At 41.3% G+C, this 20,026-nt stretch overlaps 1 protein-coding gene and 1 pseudogene across 1 annotated transcript in view; one reads left to right on the top strand and one right to left on the bottom strand.

The window, feature by feature from the left end:
* LOC143643819 (PEST proteolytic signal-containing nuclear protein pseudogene) overlaps window positions 1–6,402 on the top strand; it is a 32,574-nt pseudogene extending 26,172 nt beyond the window's left edge.
* The window catches only part of OPCML (opioid binding protein/cell adhesion molecule like), a 540,756-nt gene that overhangs the window by 371,604 nt on the left and 149,126 nt on the right, over window positions 1–20,026 (bottom strand). The window lies entirely within an intron of this gene.

Below are 20,026 nucleotides of genomic sequence, written 5' to 3'. Positions count from 1 at the left end.
AAACCGTGGTGCCAGAATGTTCCAGATCTCTGTATGGTATAAACATAGCATTGATTGAGTCGACACAGCACTGTCCAGCTAAGTAAATGGACTGGCACTCCTAGGTAGGTGCCTCCTTGACCTTCTCTCATGTCTGATCCTACCACCAACTTTGCTCCACAATTCAACAAGCTCAAAAATCTAACATTAAAGCAACAGAACTATGAAAATCAAGCCAACACGTCTGCTAGTCTCAAAGGGCTTGCTTTGGTTGGTGACTACAAGGACTCCCAAGCTCTAGGGCTCAAAAACATGAGGACAGTTGATGTTGTAAGGAAATTAAAAATAATATTTTGAAATTTTCATTAGGCTGCTAGATGGCTCATTAGCAGCAGACATTGATCTCTCAGCACCAAAATGTTCTAAAGAGTGAAGGAAAAAATAATAGAGAATTGAAAGAAATCCCTCTTATCATCTTCTGTTTGGTAATAAACTCAGAATGGGGAGTGGTTACTGAACTGCTGGTAGTCAAGGAAAAGGCTGCAGTGGAACTGTAGCATGGCTTCTGAGTTTGACACTTCATCTGTTGGACACTCACGCTCCCATGACTGCTCTCTCCTCCAACCCAGCATGTAAATACTCAGCCTGTAACACTTCCTTCACTTCCTATTTTCCCTAAAATGAGTAGATTTGGAGGCTAAGCAGACGTGTTGAGTTGATCCTACTTTTCCTGTTAAGGGAAGTAGAAGTCCTCTACGGAAACACAAGGGTGGAAGTGTAGAGTAAGTATTTCTTTTCAATACTTACTGTGTGCTCTGTGGTAAGACTTTTACATTCATTATCTGGTTTAATGCTCACAATAATCTTTTATAGTCAGTATTAGCCATACCCATTCTACAGATGGGGAAACTCACCCCTGGTGGTAAAGCCATATCCCATGGCTCATAAGTGGAAAGTAATGTCCAAATATAGACCTTCTGTCTACAGAATCTATGAATCAATTTGCTTTCTCCAGCCTCTTGCTCACTGATATCTAATGAAGGAAGAATGATTTCACCGATTTGTGATATCCTGGAATTCCTCAAGCCACATTTAAGGATAGGTAAGCTCAAATGTGACCTGGATTTTTTCCCTTGTTATGTCAGATCCAGATTCTAGCAACACACCCCATCCCTTGCCCCACCTCTGCTTCTACTCAGCCAGTTTAGCTGGGCAAGACCCATGCCTGCCTTCCAGCTGTGCTGAAACTTGCTTTACTTTTACTTACGCTCTCTCCCCATTGCACTTGATAGGATATGAAGCAGGACCCAACCCCCCATTCAGAAGGCAGGTGTGAGGGTGACTAGTGATCACTTTGCTGATCCAGCTTCTCTCCAAACAGGGCCACAGGATCTCATTATGATGGAGGTGGCAGGAGCCAAAGACACATCTTCTAAGACTATGCAAGGAGCCCTAGATTTCAGAGGATACAACTGTTAGGTATTTTGATTCTCATCCACATTTTTGTTTCTGTTCTCAGTTGTCATAGGATTTTAAGAGGAGGGTTGTAGTGAATATTAAGCAAAACAGAAAACAATCAGTGAGTACAACGGATACTATAAATAGAATTATTAATACCTAATAATGATAGTACTTTCCAAGGTGTTCCCTAAGGGAGGAGCCCTTTCAGGAAACTTTCCACTTCACTGTGGGATCTCTAACCCTGTGCTGTCTGAAAGAGTACAAGCAGGTGAACTAATGACAATGGTTATAGTTATCAATGAAGAATATGAGGACAAAGGCAGAAGTCTAAAAGAAGGAAAATATTACAGAGAGAGAAATGTCTAAAAGATAACTTGTATGTAGATCTTATCAGCTGAAAGGGTAGAAACAATAATGCTCCAGGAGTTTGAGCACATCGAGCTTCTTGATCTTGGTTTCTAAATACCAATTACTACTTAATAAAAACAGGGTTCACTGGGGAAATGCCCATTCTCAGGACTAGAGAAAAGAAAGCAGAGATGAGTCTATATTGTTGGGCCCAAAGAAGAGAACCATTCATTAAATGATGGGAATCTCAAAAGGACACTGGAGCCAGTACAACAGGATACCTACTAACCAAATCTAGGGGGATTTTAACATCAAAGCAAATGATAACACATTTGTCTCACAATCCATTGAATACAACAAAACCTCATTATCCCATATTGATAATTTAAAAATAAACTAAACAAATAGTGAAGAAGGAAAACTCCTTCCTTACAGGAGAGTACCAACTAATAAGTATAGAAGCAATGATGGGATTCAAAGAAAATCACTAACGAGTGAAAGTTGGATGAGGGCAGGTTATCTACAAGTCTCAAAAAAATCTTCTCCCAAATTTCTAACTCATTAAAATGAGAAAAGTCATAACTTTGCAACAAAGAATCCTGGCATATACCACCTTAACCAAGGTGATTAAATTTAACATCACCAATAACAGGGCAAACCAACATGATATACCTCCTGACAGGAGGAACTGAGAAGGACACATCATGTTTGGCATTCCTGCCAAAAAGTGCATAACCTGAATCCAATCATAAGGACACATCAGACAGATTCAAACAGAGGGGCAGGCTACAGAAATGTCAATGTCTTGAAAGACAAAGAAAGGCTGAGGAGACTAAAGAGACATGACAACTAAATGCATGGTGTGAATCTGTACTTCAAGATGCTGGGTGGAAAAAAATGCTTTAAAGGACATTCTTGGGAAAACTGGGAAAAAAATTTTGAATGTTAACTATATATCGAATAATAACATTAAATCAAGCTTAAATATCTTAATTTTAATCGTTTTAAGAACTTATCTTGTTCTTAGGGAAATGCATATTAACTGTTGGCATAAAGAGGTATGACGTCTTCAGCTTACAGTGAAATGGGAAGAAAAAAGTAACACGCATAGATATGTAATCTCTATCTAATCTGTCTTGTGTTTATCTATGTATCATCTGTCTATCATCAAGCATCTACTCTATCTTTCTACCTATTATATATCAACTCTCTTTGTATCCATACATGCATCCATCCCTAGACAGAATGATGAAACAAATATAACAAAAGTTTAATAACAGGAATATTTTTGAGGGGACTTATGAGAGTTTTTGTACTATTCCTGCATTTTTTTTTGTAACTTTGAAACTATTTAAAAGTAAAAAGTCAAAAATAAGCCTATATTTGTAGAGTATCTCACAGTTGCCAGAGCAACCATGCATATTAATTTATTTGATCTTCTTAAGGTTCCCCGGGTGGCGTGAATGCACGTGTGCTCAGGTTAGATGGTAATATCCACATTTTACACACAAGTAACTGAAGCTCGGAGAGTTGATATGATTTTTCTGAGGTCAATAACTAATATTAGCAGATGAATTCAGAAAACCTGAGTCCACTTTAAGCATGAACTGAAACCTCTCTTAACTAATTTCTTAACTTCCAGGTACTTGGCATGCTAAACTAACTGGCATTCTCCTTTTTTTTTTTCTGTCAGTCATATTGTACACTGAATTCCCATCTCATGGTACTAATGCTTTCACTAACAATCAGCTACAATTTTTCCCAGATTTCTTGTATTTTTTTTTATTGTAATCACATATTTACTTAAATTCTTCATAGATGGATACAATGTGAGTGTGAAAACAGAATTGCTATTTCTATGAAAACTAAGTAGAATAATTTGGAAAGGCTCAAAAAGAAAGTTACAAAGAAATAAAATGAAATTTGCTGTTGAATTAGGTGTGGGAAAAATGCAATAGTTCTAGAAACATTTTTTGCTCACACAAGTTTCACAACAAGAACCTTCACCATCATACTCCACTTTAAAGACGTCTCAACTAGAAATCAGGAGTGACAAACTATGAATGCTGTCTATGAAAGAAAATCAAGTTCCAGGGTAGACTTACTCTCAGAGGAAATGAAGGTACACTGACATGTTTAAAATACAAAATGATATTTGACATTATTGTCTATGAATCCCCACTGGACACAGCTTTTTCTGATTAACAAACCTCCTGTTCATCCTGAGACCAGAGTAAAGCTTCTATTGTATTTATTGAAGACTATTCCCAGTTCTTTACAACTCTACCGTCTTCACTTTGGATTTTACAACTGTCTTAAAGACCATCTATGATTTCAGAATGGGAAAGAGATTGCCCTAAATTCTATCTATATATAATATACTACTGAATAATTTGTAGTAGGATTAATTCAGTGTGATCCATTCAAATGGTCCCCTGCCCCCAGACCACTGAGCACAGCTCCTGACTCTCCATTTCTAAAATTATGAGTTTAATTAAATCAAGATGGGAAATATAGCGATCAGAAAATTGGGGGGGTAGGGGTCAGCTGTTATTTAAAATACTATAAGCATAGCAATTCTATATCATGCCTTATCATTCTTTCTTCAGCCTGGGAAATATATATTTTTTTTTATCATATGCTAACCATTTGTGAACTTCAAATGTTTGTAATACATAAGTGTCGGTCTGAGCTGGCAAACCAGAAAGTGCAAAGAGCCTGATGGATTTAAAGATGGGAAACACATCATTGTCCCTCCTTACTCTTGCTAACTGCTGCCTAAATAAAAGAAAAGGAAAGAAGTGTCCATCCTGTACTCTGGGTGCCAGATCACTGACTTCCAGGCCATCATCACCGGATTTCCAGTTGTTGCCATAAAACATATCAGTAAAGCGATCCGTGGGAAGGAGAGGAAACTGGTGGGAAAGTGCGGCACTGATGAAAGACTGTAAAATTGCAAAGGGCAGCTTGGGCTGTAGAGAAAGAATCTCCAAGTAATAAATGTCAGGTTTATGAACAACCAAGCCTCTCTGCTCCTGACCGAAATTGGTCTTCAAGTCAGCCCCATAACTGTTTCCGTGTGTGACAAGGGGCTGTTCTGCTGAGTGGGTTTGTGGCCCCTGCCGTGCTATTGGGAATTGGGGGTGTGTGGGTACATTGGGTCTGCTCCATTGTTTTATTGGGGTCTGCATAGAAATAAGTGGTAAACACGCCGAGTGGTTTAATAAAGGAAAACAGCCATGCAAACAAGAGTTTGTGACTGTAGCAGAAATAAATGGTTATTTAACTCCAGAACCACCTTCACTCCAAAAGAGAAAATGCCCTGCTAAGCATCAGGCTGCTGCACCCTCCCAGAGGGCTGGGACAGGCACCAATCATTAAAAATGAAAACAATCTCCAAACAACTTTCATTTCACCATCTGCCCACCCACCCCCACCCAAAAGTCGATTTTGCCTTTCTGTGACCAGGCAGGATCAATCCTCAAGGTGTGAAGAAAAGAGGAAAAAAACAAGATGAAAACATGTATATATGCACATAAAAATTGAACTTGACCACCCCAAAACTGGCTTTGACAGGAAGAGCTCAAAGTATTAGGTCCCCACTGAATTTATCACTCTGTGGTACAAACACCATTCATCCTGTTCTTTCATCTACTAACAGAAAGAACCCAAGTGAAATATAGTTTATGGAAGTTTCAAGATCGTCCATTGAAACCCTACATGTATGAACACAAGAATTGTCTCTTAGGTGCTGTTCTGAAGACTTAGCAAAGGGATAGCAGGGGGAAGAGCAGAATCAAGTTCTCATCAGTGGGTGGTTGTGCATTTGAATGTGTCTCATGGAAAAATAACGGCAATGACAGCAATTTTAAATGATTCTCAAGCAAGATCCTCCAGATTTGATTGGAGGCTGGGGTATGTGGGGGGTGGTATGAGAAAAGGGAAAGGGCTCAACATTTCAGCTTTTATTTTCAACTTTATTCTGCCATTCATTTTCTCAACAGATATTGGACCCTTTCTATGTCACAAGCACTGTTTTAGAGGCTGGGAATAATACAGGGCAAAACAGACACAGAAGCTGACCTTCAGGCATCTTATATTCGGTGAAGGGCATTTAGCCTTGTGATACGATTGCTGAGAGAAAGCACGTATCTGAAGGCAGTTAGCTTTGTGGCTGAGTAACTACTTTCAGAGTAAAGAAAAAAAAAGAGAGTAAAAGAGAGAATGAGAGAAAGAGAGGGGGGAGAGGAGGAGTGGGAGAGAGGGGAAGAGGGATGGATGGATGGAAGGAGGGAGGGAGGGGGAACAGAGAGAGAGAGAGAGGGAAAACAACAAAGACAAATATGTCTCTACTCTCTCAAGTGATCTGTGCCCAAATGCCCCATATTGAGAGCCAAGTTTACTTGCTTGCCAATCACCCACAACTAGAAAGCTTTTCGTTGGTGAACTAATTTCACATCTGGTTTTCCTGCTAGGGTGGCTGGGTTCCAGGTGTCTGAATCCCTTGAATGTGTAAACCCTGCCCCCTGCCCCTTGGTCGTTCCATTCAACTATGGGACCCTTTTCAAACAAGTTCCTGAGGAGCCTGCTAGAAACTGTGGCAGCTGGAATTGAACCAGCTACTGCAGAGAGAAGCCTGTGGCATAAATCAGTGCAAGACAGAGTTGGAGAGGAGGGGACATGGGCGGGACAGTGACTGATGCAATAGGAAACAGATGATGAGCAGTTCTGTGGGATGATTTGCATTTCCTGGGGTTACTGCAGTGGGGCCTTGATAGACCATATGGTCTGGCCTTGACCCTTACATCTCTGCATGCCCTCGGAGCAGCAGCCCTCACTGCGGCTGGCTTCCACTTCTTGTTATTCTTGGCACTAGGAGATCTGATCACAGGGCGTTTCAATATCATCATCCAAAGCATTAGATAGAAACCATCTGGAAGGGCAACCAACTTTAACCTTGAGTGCTACTTGGAAATCACCGTCATCCACAGAGCCCTATGTTCACAGGGAAAGATAGGTTATTTAGAGCATATTTCAAAAAGCATTGGGACCGGGGAGCCATCCCCCTAAGAAGGAGCCAGCATTTAACCACCAAGCTTTCTAAAATGTGTTTTTCTCCCCCTGTCTGCTTAGTGCCAGCTTACCAGTTACCTGCAGGATGGGGATGCAATAAACGGGGCCAAGAAGGGAACAAAACTCACCTTAGTGTCCTAAGGAGGAAAGCAGAAAGACCATGCCTGTAATAAATCAATTAGCAAATTACGCAGCAAGGAAATGCATTTAAATGTGCCACTGGCTCTTTTTACCGATGCTGAAGGCAGAAGAGCAGAGACAATTGGAAGAGGAGCCATTAACCCCCCATTTTTCTTTTACGTCAAGGCTGCCTAAATTCCCCTCCCAGTAAGTTTCCCTTTAAACATACATAAATTTGTACATACATTTGTATGGCCTGTTTCATTCACATAACATGCTTGTGCATATTGCATTCCCTTATAAGTTTGTGAGACTTCCTCAACTAACAATTCCAAAGTGGAAATGTAATTCTCCAAAAAGCCACAGACCAAGTCAATGAAAATACACAGAATATAAACTCAGAATTCTGCTTTTTGGTTGTCTGATTTAACTACCCAGACAGCAGTTCTTTGCAAGAAACCATATCTCTTCAAGGTGACTCTTGTTGGGAAGGAGTTTTGTGCTGTTAGAAGAAAAACGGGTTACATCTCATATCCATTTAACACCACATGAGATAGGCGCTAAAGCTGCCTCCTCTTGACAATGAAGCATCACTGTGCTCAGTTAGGCAGGACATTGAAGCATCTCACACATGAGCTGGGAATAGTCCTCTAGTTCCCTGCATCAGGCAACATGATCCAAAGCAGAGAATTCTACCTGGGCACCACCACAGTAGGGTACATGCTATTTTTCCAAAGTACTGATTCCTAGACCCAAAATGTTTCCACTGCTCACATAACTGGGAGATGAAATACCAGATAAGAGATAAGATGCAAGGATAAACTCACCTTTCCTGTTACCTGATGCTGCAAAATGCAAATAGTTAACAACTAGCAATTACAATTTTTGGCAGAATCTTTATCTGAAAGACTAAGAACCCAGCTATCAAAGATCTGAGATCTAAAATTGTACCCTAAATATGGCCTCCCTGGAAAATGCACATACAAAGCAGTCAACAAAATGATGCTGGACAGGTACTGCTGATTAATAATCAGATATATACTAGGAGATGGCACCTCCTTTGTGAAAATATAGCAGAGCCCTCCCTTAGTACATGGGATTTCAAGAGTCCCAGTGGGACCCATCTGTCTTTCAAGGATGGGGTCCAGCCTCGGCTAGCCCATAGGGTAGCTCTGTATGGACGTGAGCAAGGCGCCCCCATCCCAATGACCCAGACTAGACCAAGGAGCAGGGACAGCTACAGATACCTTCCTAATTATGAGGAGGGGGTGTCCTGGAAGTGGGTAGCTCACTGAGCTGAGTCCACCTCTCCCCTCACTTGCCTCCCACTCCTCCAGCAACTGGAGCCATCTACTTTTATGTTTCATATAGAGAGGTTAAAAATCATACTTTATTTGCCAAGCATTGATTCCACTGCTGAAATAAAAATGTTGAAGACCAATGTCAGAAATCAGGTCATTTTACCTTTCAATAGGGCCCCCAAGGGATATTTTGCACAGCTTTTGTTAATTTGCAAAAGACATCTGCATAGCCTGAGAACTGTGTCTGGACTAGAAACCAGAGTGGGATCAAAGCCCAGTTTAGTTTCCCCTTGGTCACTTAATACTTGTCTTGAAAGTATGACATGTCTTGCATTGGAGAAAGAGAGAAACACCTTTTGGGGCTCTGTTATCAGAGTCGGCCATTGTCTTGCTCTACTATGAGATAAGAATTCAGGGAACACCAACAAAAACAAATCACAGAGAAGTAGAAGGCAGGCAGGGCTGATTGGCAGGAGGGCAGAGAGACAGACAGACAGGGACAGAGGCACGCTGAGAGGTGACATATGACCACCCATCCTCTGTTGTCAGCCTGCAGCTCCCTTCCAGGAAGGAGGGCAGCAGAAATGCTTCCACTCAGCGGTGCCTCGATAGACCCGAAAGAAAACAAAAGGGGACTAATCTAGGCATTGCAGGTGCCCTCAGCCTCTCCCCAAACACCCTCCCTCCACCGAGAGTTTAATTTGAGAATGCTTTGCCAGCAGCTGAAATACCAACCGCAGGCACCCCCTCCTCCCCACCACATTTCATTTTATTTCTATCAAGTGGTGCCTCTGATTGCTTCAGTCTGGAGGGCTGGCAGCGGTACATTAACCTGCCCGAGTGCGGTGAGCTACGTGGGCTGCCAGCGCAGCTATCAAAGGACCTGTTCTGCATTTGCAGGTTCCCGGAGATGCTGACAAAAAGCAGCCATGGAAAAAGGCACAACCTCACGGAGGCATGTTCTTGCCTCACAATTAACCTCAGCAATGGCAAACACGTGGTAAGCTTGGCATCGAAAACGGTGCCTCGCCCTTCGAGAACTTTCTTCACTTTTGAGAATGGGTACAGAGCACAATTCTCAGAGAACTCATTTCCCCTCTCATTTTTGTTGCACACTAGCGTAATTGTTTTTGTACCCCCCCCCCCCATTTCTTCTGGATGCTCTCCTCCTGCTTTGGCTTTCTCGTTTTTATCTCCTCTCTCCCTTTCTAGTCTATGTCCCATACTGGGTTATGCAATTCTGCAGAGCCTAAACATACTTGGAAATAACTCTATCAATCACCCACGGAGCTCGAAACAGTGAGATTATTGTACATGCACATTTTAATTGGGTTTTGTAAAGAGAAAAGGAGGAAAGGCTCTACTTAGCACCCACTACTCTGTAGTCAGAGCTGAATAGTACGGATTTGACTTTCAAAGATTTCTGGACTGAAGTCGTGTCCTACAACACAGCCTGTCTGGATAGATCTTGCGCCACACTGTCAAATTTCCCTACGGTGTGGCTCATTTTAAACAGACTGTACTGTACATGTTAATCTTCACTTGGGTCCATTTTAAATGAGGCACCTTCTAGGAGGTTATTTGACACATACAAATGCAGCACTGGTAGGCTTAGAATATGCAGCTTCGCATATGCTCCTCCCTGCCATTCTGATCCACACACTGAATAATACCCCGTTTCTTGTTAGCACTATTAATTTACTACTAATGCACTAAATGACATTCTAAGGGCTTAAGAGCACTAAATTACCTCCCCAAATACCTTACATCCACCTCCAGGGTGGTTGATTCATTGTACAGCCTACAATAGGAACAGAGGATGTGACAAATAGATGATGATGTGGGACAGTGCCCTGGCAGTCTAAAAGCCTGGCTCCATCTCCAGCCCCTCTTTTACTATGATGTACACCCCCGAGCGCTTTGGTGATTCTCATGTTCTACTTGTAAAACAGAGTGAATATCTACTGCCTACAACTCCAAGGGGGAGGGGCATTATCAAAAGAAGTTTGTTGTGCAAGCATGTTGCACAAAACTTCAGCTTCCTGGAGATTTGCATCCATACTCTGGAATCCATTCACCCTTCCCTTTTTTAGGATCACCCTTCTCTTTATCCTATGTTTCCCTTTTCTACTTCTCCAGTAGGTTGTTAGTTCCTCCAGATCAAAGATTATCATGGGCTCTGCTTCCAAGACTGCGCGAATATTAAGAGTTGGGCACACAGTAGGTGACTAATAAATCCTTATTGATTAAACACAAAGAGCATAATATTTACCACACTGTATTCTCATTTGCTGCTTGCGTGTCATTTATTACAACTAATTTTTAAGGGCAAGGACCGTATCTTATGCTTCATATCTGTCCCCCAGTCCATATATCATGATTGTAACAGCTTTCTGATGTGACCCAATATGAACTTCTCTGCAGAATTAACTATTCATCTCCCTTCAATGGCCACCAAACGCACATGCACAAACTCAAAGAGGTTAACGGTGACAGACTGCACACATGGAACATCTGTTGCCCCAGCAGGCAGGTTAGCCTGAGCTGACATGACCACTCTCAGAGCCGCCCACCAGTCAAGGGCCACTGCAGGGCCCCTCCTGGACTGGTTGGCAGCATCCTGCTACCACGATTTCTAACACTAGTCAACATTTGCTACAGCTCCCCAGGATGCTGGACCTTGTGCCTCCTACAGAGGCTCACAGAATCTACCAGCACTCCTTGGCCTTTCTTACATCGTGCTAGACATGGTTCTAGGAAGAGATGCTATATAATACATTGCACATATTGTCTGTCATATTTAATGACAAAATATTGCTCTTTTATGTACACAAATTAAATTTGGGACGAGAGAAGGGAAGTTGCAAAACAGCAAGATCTGAGACAAGAGAGGCTTTCAAGTAACCTGAATGCATCCTGCTTCTTTTAGGAACATCTCTTATATTGTCATTTAATATTTTATTACTTACTTTTCAACACCATGCTAAAGTGCTTTATGTACACATACACCACTTATATAACAATCCCTGGCGGTAAGTGCTACAATCCCATTTCACAAAGAAAGACTTTGGTGGCTGAGAAAGTTGATATAATTTGCCCAAGAGCACACAGCACTGAAGCCAATATTGCCTCACAGCTCTGCAACAACCACATGGTTGATCTTTATGTTCTTTTCTTCTATATTGTATAGAATTTAACCCTCTAAAGACCAGAACGACTGTTCTATCAACCCAGCATCACCTGAGGAACCTGACATCCATGGAGATAAAGGAGCTTATCAACACAGAGTAGCCATTAGCCCCAAAGTTGGGAAGGCCTACTGACATTAGCCTTCATTGTGTCTCCTTTCATTGTTGCAGCTTCTCTAAATAAAGTCAAAGCCCCCTGAACTCTGGCACCATATTTTCTTAACTTTGTGGTCCCCTCCAAGTACCTAGGAGAATGTTGTGTGCTGATGATGCTCACTAATCAATCAGTGACTCTTTATATTCTAAGAAAAGGAAACCCATGCATTTGGCGGCTCTCGAATCTTTGTTGGCTCTGCTGGATGATGTGTGTTTCCTATATGACTGATGGTGTCAGCTCCCAGAGACCCACTTAATTCTTTTAGATCTACTGCACAAAGAAGGCTTAATGAACACTGACTTTTGATGTCGCAAAGAATGATATGCTGAACTGTAAAGTAGAGGGAAATGCAGCCAGCAGGTAGTATCCCTGAGCAAGACTGAGGCCTGGAGCTCTGGAGCTCTAGGCATCCTGGGCCACGTGCTCACCACCAGCTGAGTTATTAATATGTGAACTTTGCCACCACTCACCCACGCTGCCTGCTGATTTTTATACTATGTTGCATAATTAATCTGTCAACATTTGGTGACAAAGTATAAATATTAATAATAGGATCACACAGCTAACTGTTCCCTTTAAATTTCAGCATTGAGGAGATAAACCAGCCACTTAATCTTGCTAGATTCCAAAAAGGGGAGGGAAGAGTAGGAGTTGAGGCAGAGACAGAGATGAAGGAGAATGAGAGGAAGAGGCTGCAAGCTAATTGGGGAAAGAAGCTTCCTTATTAAAATGTGTTCTCCTTATTCAAATGTGGTCTCACACTTGAAATTTCAACGGGGGTTTCAAGGCACACTACTATGAAGCTAGCTTAGTTTTTTTTTATTCCCAAGTAATGAGATAAAACTTTTCTCTCTTTTTCTTTTTACTCAAGGGACAGGGAGCTCTCATCGTTCCATCTGGCATTCCTCGCCTGTGGTTTCCGGGATGAGCAGCAGTAACTTCCATGAGGTACCTAAGCCAAGCATCCCCTTTGTTTTATGAAAGAAGACAGGTTTGTGTTCCCCTGGAATGCTGACCCACAATAATTTACAGAGAGTCACAGGACAGCAGAAGCATTGAAATGCAGATGTGATTAGAAAAACCAGGGAGAGAATGTGTGTTGTGCCATTATAGCTTTACATAAAGCGTTCTTTTCCATTCTGCCTGCCAAATGCTCTCTGTTTGTATTAATCAAACAGCTACTAAAAACTTACCACTTCCAAGAACTCTACTGAATTGGCCATTCAGCAGTCAGACATTTTTCTGGACCAGACTACCCACGGATGCCCATTCAACCCTTCCCCTACTTTTCACTCTGCATGCTCATTTACTCATCCTACAAATATTTCTCGAGCATACCCTTGACAGTAGGTGTAATAAAAGAAGACGTAGGAGATTTTCAAAAGAAAAATCAAATGGAAATCATGGGCTCAAGAAGCATAAAGTTTTGTGAGGAGATAAAGCATAAATAGCAGTGACTATTACATTGATAGAAAAAGTATCCACACAGCAAGAAACATTTAGATGTATTTTACATCTTTGTTCTTCTATGGAATTTTACTGTCTTATACTGGTAATTATATTTTGTTATACCTTCCATTTGTTCCTTTCATGATCACTATAATTCTCTCTATTCCATGCCATCAACATATAAGAATAGGAAAATGAAAATTGAAATGGACCGTTGAGGTCATCTAGTCTACCAGGTCATTTCAAAGGCGAGGAAATCAACCAGAGAAATGCACTGAGTTGCCCAGAGTCATAGGGTCAGTTACTGGGAGATCTTGGATTTAGATCTATGCTTCCCCACTCTCCCACTTAATGCTTCCATTGCCAATGTACCTTTTGATAAAAAATGCAACCGAGAGAATTGTAATTGAATCTCTGGTTCAACTAATTCTGACATGCAGTTGGTAACACAGCACGTGGCACTTAAATTATGTATTTCATTGAGTTGAAATGAGCCTCAAAGTAGGTCCCACCTAAGTGACTTGAACACAGTTTCTCTATAATATCAGTACAGATGTGGAGAGGAAATTGACTTTCTCCTTTCCATTAAGCTCCAAGTCCATGGATGGGCTTTGGCTGGGGGGTCCCTTCACTTCCTGAAATTGTGCTCAAATTTGAATAAAGGGACTTAGGTACTTTTGGGGCATGAGAAGCTCTTCAGAGATTTCATCATATTCTCTGAGTTATAGGTGATAATAAATAACTAACAGAGAAGAAGGGACCTCCCCTCTGGCTAGTCAATGGAAGGTGGTTCATATCACGTTGGGAGAGAGCTCAGGGATGCTCAGAGTTTCCTACTCCGGCGTTCAGCCGCGATGTGTGGTCCTGGACTCCAGGGGAATGTTAATGAGGCCAGAACGCCAGTCTGTGTAATACAAATAAGGAGCAGCGGCAAATTCCTCCATCGACACACCAGTCACTTTGTTTTACAGGGTACAGAAAATGAAAGGGATACTTTAGATTAAAAGATTTGTTTAATCGTCTGATTAATTCATTCTGAACAGACCGACACTGTTCTAGGATTCTCTTCTTGATCTTAGCCTTTTTGGCTTGTTTTCATGCGTGCCCACTTTCCTTTCTTCATCTTCCTTATTTTATTATTTTTTTTAATTTTCTGGTGGTTTAATATTCAGTGACTGCTGCTCTGCTTCTTGGGTGGATCATGTGTGTGTGTGTGTGTGTGTGTGTGTGTGTGTGTGTGTGTGCACTTGTGTGTGTTTTTCCCAAGAGAAGAACCCAAATGCTTTTTAAATCCATACCTGTCATCATGCTACTCATCAACACGCATTATCAGGCCTTAAACAAATACTATGGGGCTCAGTAAACAATAAAAGGGCACACGTTTCTGCTGACCTTTTGTACTGCGGACACCAGCCCATTTGCTTGCTGTAGTTTGCGACATTAATTAGTGGTAAGAACTCTGCTCCACATTGTAGGTAAAGGACTGAGAGGGCTTTGCAGGTTCTAATGAATGCAGGATCAGCAGGTGCGAGCACAAGGAGGAGGCACAGAAGCTTTGTGCTGGGACAGTCACAGGGCATTCACTCCGTTATAGTAGTTTGTCTCTTTTTCCTTTCTTTTTTTCTTTTTTTAGTTAAATCATACCTTTCCTAAGCTTCATATTTCTATCCTTGATATCTGGGAAAAAATGGTTATGACTAGAGCTTGATGCAGTGGCATTTCTGTAAGTGGATGACTGGAAAATGTGGATTTAAAAGCATTGCCTGAGGGTGGTGCAACGGTGGCTCAGTGGCAAGAATTCTTACCTACTGAGCTGGAGACCCAGGTTTGATTCCTGGAGCCTACCCATGTCAAAAAAAAAACCATTGCCTGCACCCCACTCCCACCCCCAAAAATATTATCGGTATATAGATTTGTAAAGAATCAGGGTGGTTTATTATCGATGAGAGGTCCACATTCACTCGTAAGAGTGAGTGTGAGTTTGTGTGCTCAGACCCATTTTGTTTTCACCTCATGCTAGTAAGTGTGAGAGGCCCTAGAACACTTTGTTTATTTTTGGAAGCTCTTCATAAGTAGCTAGCTGCAAATGTCAACCCCTTAGCCGTAAACAAACAAATAAACAAAAAGCCATGCCCAGGCTATGGGTTTTGAAGTTTTGACTCCAGGGGCTAGTGGACAAAGAGTCATGGAGACAATTTACATATGCTACAAGGCATGAAAAATGATAAAGGGGAAGAACTGAGTGCCTTTGTCTCTATTGTATATTTTCCATTTATTTCTTAATGCTCTACCCCTTTCCATAACATATGTGAGAGATCTCATCAGATGCTGGCTACAATTCAGGTCCTATTTTAGAGGTTAAAGCCAAACTGGTACCCAAGGCATGCAGAGACCATGCCCATGGGATGGACGCTCCCAGATGAGGCTGGCAAGAGCAGCTATTACTACTTCGGAAAATAACAGAGGAAGGCTTCTGAGAAGAAGGAAAATAGTCCTTAGGTTAAGTAAACTTTTAAACCAGGCTGCAGTTCACATTTAATACACTCCTGAGACTATAGCTGCACAACTAAGCTGATAGTTTCTACCATCGCTGACTTAATCAACAGGAACAGTGAAGGTAGCTCACTGCTTCTGCTCTACTTTTTTTCCCTCAGAGAAGGAACAGCTAGAGTAATTAAGTCACTTCATCCCAAGAGGGCTGCCTCAACTTGGGTTGCATCTGCAGCACCGCCATATGACTCTGAGTCTCTGCAAATGTTTGAAATGGAAGTTTTATTTTTCTCTGAAATCTGGACCCTTGGGCTGCTGTCTGAGAGAGTCAGTGGTGACAAATCCACACACATAATAAAAAGATGGGACTGAAGCAGGGTGGGGGGAGCAAATGGGCTGAGGCAAGAGCTGCAGGTGGGTCTTGTGAAGATTTCATTCACTATGGCCAACTGGGTTTCCATGGAGATGGTGGAAAAGCTGGTGCCAGGCAGTCCATCGGTGCTGCCCACACCTCCCCCTTGCTCGCCAGTAGAGAGGAGCTATGCCAATGAGGGCCAACTTCTCCACGGTGCTCACAGGATCAACGTTTCCTCTCTTGGCTGCGAGATGGTTGTCTCTTGGGAAGGTGAACAGTGAGCAATGCTAGTGTCCTCGGCCAGAGAAACGGCAATGCTAGGAATGCATTTAATTACACTAAAATGTGACATCACTTACAGATGAGATCACAGCTTTGGTTTTTGCCTTTCTCTTTGGTTACTGGTGAGATTTCAGACATAAAAAGCTCAAAGAACTTGCCAAGTTCTGCCCTAACTTATCCCCAGAAGAATAAAAGTTCTTTCTCCCAAGGACCCCTCTCCTTAATGGGAACGAAAAGCAATGCATCTCTCATTTCTTCAGAACAATGGGCAGGCAGAAGCAGAGTCGGGGAATATTTTCACTGCTGGATGTGTGTGTGTGTGCATCTGCTATCCAGCTGTATTCTCATTACTTTCAGAGAGCCAGAACAGCTTAGCAGGGTAGAGGAGAAACTTAAGTTCACCATGTGAACTTGAATCTGCTTTTAACTCACTGTGCAAACTTGAAAAGGCTAATTCATCTCCTCGAGTCCCTATTTATTCATCTTTAACTTGAAAATTTTGGAAGAGTCGATTCCTACAATCTCTTTCATTTCTAAAAGTCTCAACATCCCTATTTCTTACATGAGGCAAAGTTAGAGCACAAGAGCCAGAGAGGGAGGGACTGAGCCTAGAGGACACGATATGAAAATGGCCAACAAACCTTGGCCTTACAGGTTTTCAAAACATCCAGAGTCACACCTTTTCCATATATCATTCATCTTAACTCCAGGAATATCAAACCCCTCTGCATTAATGGAGTTAAGTCATATACCTCAAAGGCAATAAAATGTAACCAAAGAGGTCATATTTAAATGCCATGTCTTAATCCAAAAATGTATCATTCTGTTAAAGAATTAACTCTTGCCTTCCATTTGGTGGTTTGCCCCTTGCCAATTTTTACTCATAAACAAGATAATCTCTATCAAAAATACATTTCAGTTTATTTTCCACCTCAGTGTTCTCCAGGAACATAGTTCAATCAAATCATAAAATTATTCTAAGCAAAGTTGTAAATAAACCTTAAACAAAAAATCCAGGGGGAAAAAATAAAGGCACAATACTTCCCAAAAGAATTACTGAGCTATTTTCTAATAATGTATATTTTCAATGATGTAATTTACTACCCCTCTCCCTATCTAAGGGCATAGAAATATTCATTGAGTTTATTAAAAATCTAAGTGAATCTAAGTAAAACCTCACTCTAAACCCAGTGGGAGAAAAACCATCACACATTAAAATAAGCTCTAAAATCAATTTGATCTGAAGCACTTATTCATTTAGTTAACTACTATGGGAATATTTGAAAAATCAATGCAAATTTATTACTTTAAGTTTACTTTAATTTAAAGAATTTCTAAGTATATGTTTAATGTACAGCTTTAATGTACAAGTCCAGGTTTAATCCTGATTTAATGATCAGATAGGCATACCAACAATCAATATGAAAATTTCTCTTAAGATAGTTTATTTTTTAAGTATGTTATACACCACCCCTGACCTCACGTATACGTAATTTCCTTGCTTAGAAATTGATTTCTTTTTCTATGGTGCCAGTGGAAACAGCAGTGCAGCCCAGGCAGCAATTCCACTGATGGCGACAGCAGCAATACCAATGTTGGTAAAGGTGCCTCTGACACAATGATCTGCAGCCCATTTCATGCACTACATGCCATGGGCCCACCAGCACACCTTACATGCATTAATACATTTAACCCTCAGAACAGGCATACCAGACAGTGCCTGTTACCTATTCCAGTTAACAGATGAGGGATCTGAGGGTCAAGTAGGCCTGGCAGAGTCACCAGATAGTGCATGGCAGGTACAGGCTTCCTCAACAACAAACAGTCTCTGGAGCCACGCACTTGACCCATTTGGCAAATGACGATTCAGCGTGAGGAGGCTCATCCTGGCTTGAACTAAGAAGGAAAGTCCAGAGAAAGAGAAACTGCACAATGCTTCCACAAAAGAGCAGCAAATATGCCCTTTTCTCATTAAAACCAGACAAACAGTAACAACAAACCCCAAACACAGCAATCCCTATAAAATATTTAACAAACAGCCCAAAATATCTACAGAATACAAAACATAAAGAAAAAGGTGGAAAAGAAAGTTTTTATAAATATTCTAGTTAAATATATAGCAAGCAACCTAGAACATCTACAGAATACAAAACATACAAAAAACGGAGAAAAAGAGGTTCTGTGAATATTGTAGAAAGCACACACAGGCTTAGGACCTACCCCAGACCCCCTGAGATTTAGGCTTCTCTCCCAGATTCCGGGACAGGCATGGATCTTCTAAAAGAACTCCACAGATTATTCTGATATATACCCAGGTTGGGAACCTCAGCTCTAATTTTTCCAAATAACCAAGGGTAGCCAATCATATAAACAAAGCACAGACTTGATTGATTGACAAGTTAAAGAATACTTCACCCAGGGAAGCTGGAGTTGCAAGAATACAGTGCTCCACGGTCAGATAGCCACATCTGATAGAGTTGGGCTCTGTAGCTCTCACTGCTCAGGTGGACAATGGAAAAGGCTGGGGACACTGGTCTCGATATCAAAGGTTCTCTTTACCCACATTCCACCTTCTGCAGCTTCACAATTCATCCCGTGCCATCTCCATCTGCTCTCCTCAGAGAACAGTGGGCTTTAGAATTTCTCCTTTATTGGATTTCTCTCCTAGCTTTGAAAGCTCTCGCTGCCTAGCTTTGAAAGCTCTCGCTGCATGGTTATTGTGGAAGAGAAGAGTTATGAAAATTGTCATTAATGAAAGTAAATACTGTTCATTAACTTCAGCTGTAACTCATCTAAAAGCTAAAATGACTTCATAATTAAAGTGTTAACCAAAATTAGGCTTAAGAGTATAATAATTAATTTAAAACTGCACACAATAGTACAAATATAAGGTATTAACTGAAATGAAAAGTAATGGGGGAATGATATTAACACCATAGATATTTTTTGGATAACTCAAATAAAGTAAGTGATTTCACTGTCACTTCTAGAGAAAATGAATAGCTTTGATTCTGACATCTGGTGTTTCCCAGCTTGATTCCCTTTACCTTTTCTTACCCACCTGGAAAGTAATGATAATAACATTTGCCTTCTGTGCCTCTCAAGAATATTAATATTTTAGAAGGACTCTGGGAAAGATGGATTAGGGAGCAAACTCTACTTTTTGAAAATTGTGGTACGTACGTGTTTCTCTCTCCACCCACAAGACGTGCATACAGTAGGTGCTCGAGCAATGTCTGCTGCATTGAAAGCATGTCACATTTTACATATACACACTGCTTTTCATCATTCTTGAAAAGTGACTCCTCACCAGTTAGAGTCAAGCCTTGACAAACCTGTGCTCCTCAGACTGCATGAGGGTAGGAGGTTGGGTGAGGACGTTATATCAAGGACGAAGACCGCATGACTAGTGGAAAGTTCATCTCTTCTTGACCAGTGGTGCTCAAATGTCAGCATGCACCAAAATCCTCTGGAGCTTGTTAAACACACACGCTGGGCCCCATCGTCACAGTTTCTGATTCAGTAGGTCTGGGGAAGGCCCAGGAAACTGTGTTCATAACAAGCTCCCAGGGAATCCTGTTGGTGCTAGACTGGTCTAGACTAAATCAAACCTGCAATCTTCCCTGGAAAACAGGGAGATGTTCTCTAGCATCATTGTGCTCTACACATACTGCATCCTAAATTCAACATGAACATTACCAATAAAAATTCTAATGTTTTGACTTGCTGTGCAACTGTGGGCAATCTCTCTGAGCCTGCATTTTTTTAAATCTGAAACAAACATGTGCACCTAGTTGATCAATGTGGACACTGAAGAATTTGT

The sequence above is a fragment of the Tamandua tetradactyla genome, chromosome 8, assembly GCF_023851605.1.
Source record: "Tamandua tetradactyla isolate mTamTet1 chromosome 8, mTamTet1.pri, whole genome shotgun sequence".
NCBI classification, from domain to species: Eukaryota; Metazoa; Chordata; class Mammalia; order Pilosa; family Myrmecophagidae; genus Tamandua; species Tamandua tetradactyla.
The sequence above is the reverse complement of the archived record's forward strand: the minus strand, read 5'-3'. Positions and strand labels throughout refer to the sequence as shown.